At 39.8% G+C, this 3511-nt stretch overlaps 1 pseudogene; it reads left to right on the top strand.

The window, feature by feature from the left end:
* Nucleotides 1–964: 964 nt before the first annotated feature.
* Nucleotides 965–2371, top strand: LOC148563728 (uncharacterized; annotated as a pseudogene).
* Nucleotides 2372–3511: the final 1140 nt, after the last annotated feature.

Genomic DNA, 3511 nt, shown 5'->3' on the forward strand with positions numbered 1-3511 from the left:
TGAGGATAGGAATTCCGATTATCAATCCTTGCTAAGACTTTTCTTAATTATTCTTTTATTTCCTTGTTATTTACATTACTTGTTCCTTATTTCAAAACCCAAAAAGATAAAATCTCATAACCAATTATAAGTACAGTTTCCTGTAATTCCTTGAGAGACGACCCGAGTTTTAAATACCTCGGTTGATTTTTATTGGGTTTGCTTAAGTGACAAACAAATTAAATTTGATTGAGGTTTAGTTGTTGGTTTAGATCTATACTTGCAACGTGATTATTTTTGTGAAATTCTTTACCGACGATTTTCCCCCCATCAATTTTTGGCGCCGTTGCCAGGGAATTGCAAATGTGTGCCTTATTATTGGTTATTGTACATATTTGCTTTTTGCTTATTTGTTAGTTTTTGTTAGTTTTAGGATTTTATTTCTTATTGTTATTAGTTTTTATTTTTATTTGCAACTATGAATTCTCTCCCCTTTGGCTATGAGTTTGGTTCAAATTATGTTGTAGGGAATGGAAGCTATAATGAGAACATGCATCAAGGTTGGAACAATCAAGAATGGGAGAAGCCTCAAGGGATTGATCAACCTTCTTGGCAACAACCCCCTCCGGTTTCTTATAGGTATAATTCACCCCCTAATGCATATCAATCCAATAGCTATGGTGGATCCCCTTGTAGTTACCAACAAGCCCCAGCCCCACCATATGCCTATAAACCTCCTCCTCAACATAGCTTTGAACCCCCATACTCACAAGCCACCTACTACCAAACACCCTCATATGACCCTAATCCTTACCCACCATACCAATAACCATATGAGCCATATGAACCATATATAGAACCACCACCATTCCAACCTCAACACCTACAAGAACCACCTCCTCCATACTATTACCAAGATGAACCACCTCCAATGTATGCAAATTTTCACCCACAAGATGAATTCTACTTTCCACCACAACCCCCCATGGAAGAATATTCATGCACATTGATCCAAGAGCAATATGATCTTACTTATGTTAGCAATTTGGGACAAGAATCAAGAGATCGCCTCAAAAAATCAATGGACTGGCTTCAAGCAACCATCTGTCAAAAGATAGACGCATGGGATTCATGCCACAAGAAAAACATGTTCAAGGATTATTGTGGAGGAGCAACCGTGGAGTGTGTTGCGCAACAAGTGGAAAAGATGGAGAGTGTTGAACCGCCACATCCCTATTATGATGAACCACCCTCATATCATGAACCTTTCCTCCCAAGTAATGAACTTTCATATCCACCCCAATCTCCGATGTATGACACCATAAGTGTTATTCTTCAAGAGCAAAGAGAGATGCAAAGGATGACACAAGAATTTATAGCCACCTTGACTGAGGTAGTAGGTAATTTAGCCTCTCTATACTTCAATACTCAAAGTACTCCCATGGATACATGTGGAGAATCAATAGAAGAGTGTAGCAAGAAGGAGACACTAGAAACTCCGGTGGACAATGAGGAACGTGACTTTGTATTGAAACAAGTGGAGGAAGCCGTAATAGTTGAAGAGGAAGAAGTGGTTAAAGACTTAGGAGATACCGAACCTCCATGGGAATCAAGAGTTGTAGAGTATTCCTCCAAGAAGATTGAAATTGATGTCAAAGAGGCTAGTGCACAACCTCCATGGCATATTCCCTATGAAGAATTGGATGGGATAGATCAAGAAACAAGTTCCCTTGGTGGTGATGATCATGAATCAAGTCTTCCTAGTGATGAATCTACATCCGCATTTGAACTCCTTGAATTTGAAGACCCTTCTCTAATTGAGTCTGAGAATGATGTGAAAGCGGAAATCCTTCGAAAAGGCTGGACGGGAGTTGAATATGTTTTGTCAAGAACGTTGGAAACTTCTCTACCTAGGTGGCCGTCTACTCCTTCATTCGAGTGGGTAAGACTTATCTCTATTCGCTTTACCGTCCCACTTGAGTATGGTATTCTTGAAACGGATGGTCAACTTAGGAGGCTTTGTGGCATTAAGTGTAAGAGAAGAATGTTTAGTGGTTGGAGTTGCAAATCAAGGCTCGTCAAGGTTGAGACTTCAAGAGCTAGATGCAAGGGTGGGACTAGTGAACATTTGGTTGGATCTAAGAGAGAAGTTTGGCATTGCATTGAGAATTTGGATTGCTTGCCACCCAGTTGAAGCGATGATGAGCAACTTACAGACGGGTGTAGGAACAAGATTTGGGATCCGGGCATACAAGAGGATCAACTTTGGGAGCTCAAATCTTGTGGAGAACTTCATCAAGGCTTGGCGAATTTATTTGGAGATGTTAAAGCTTATTGGAAGTCCAAGCATTGGTGGGAGTTTCAAAATGAGTTCAAGCACAAGCCACCATGACAAGGAGCTCACCAAATGTCCAACTTAAGGACTTTAACTAAAAGTGCTAGGTGGGAGACACCCCACCATGGTAAATTTCTTTTCTAATTTTCCTTTATTTATATTAGTAATAAGTTAGATTTTTATTTTTCTTTTTAGATATCTTTATTTCGTTTAATTCATGGTTTAGTTGTCTAAAAAAAAATTTGCAATCGACGCGTAAGCGTCGATGATGCGCATGCGTCACATGCAGGTTCGCAACATTAATAAAATGAACAGAGAGTTGCAATGGAGACGCGCGGGAGAGGTGCCAGGAGCACAGGCCACCCCACGCGTATGCGTGCCTCACGCGTATGTGTCCCCTGCAAATTTTTCAATGACGCGTACGCGTGGAAATGAAAATTGGCGTAAAAGAGTGAATTGAACAGAGAGTTGTGTGACCATGGTGCTGGAGACGCGCGAGTAGTCACGCGTACGCGTGACAGACGCTCACGCGTCAGTGTTCTTTTTTGGCCACCCACGCATACGCGTGGGTGACGCGTACGCGTCGAATGCCTATTTCAGTTTTCACGCATACGCGTGATGCATGCGCACGCATCGTGTCCTTTTTCTCATTTCCTTCCCCTTTCTTCTCTCCTTTCTCCTTCTTTCCTCCTCCTTTCTTACTCTCTTCTTCTTCATTTCTTTAACTTCTCATCCATATTATCTTTCATTCTATTTTCCTTATTGTATTTGCATACTTTCACTCATTGTGTTTTAATTTTGTGCATGTTTTTACTTTCTTTTCTAAATTTGATGCTTTTTCTTTGGTGTTGAATCTTCTTACTCAACTGTTGAATATCTCTTCCATTATTCTGATGCTTAGTGACTTGTTTTACATTGTAGGGTACTATTATTTTTAGGTCAATGCTAATCTTTTATGATACCTGTATTCCTTTTGCATTGACATGAATTTATATTGTCTTTCATTACCCACTATCTCTTCCCCATTGTTGCAATTTTTGTACTATTGATATGCTATTTGCTTCTACTGTTTTCTCACTTGCATATTGTAGCTACCATGCAACTGAGACCCTCATTATTTGGCATTAACCCAACCATATTTTATTTGTTTTCTATCTTTATTTTTGGGTTACTTTTCTTTCCTTTTGTCTTCTTTCA

This window comes from Arachis ipaensis, chromosome B5 (genome assembly GCF_059453495.1).
Source record: "Arachis ipaensis isolate K30076 ecotype BB chromosome B5, ASM5945349v1, whole genome shotgun sequence".
Lineage (NCBI taxonomy): Eukaryota > Viridiplantae > Streptophyta > Magnoliopsida > Fabales > Fabaceae > Arachis > Arachis ipaensis.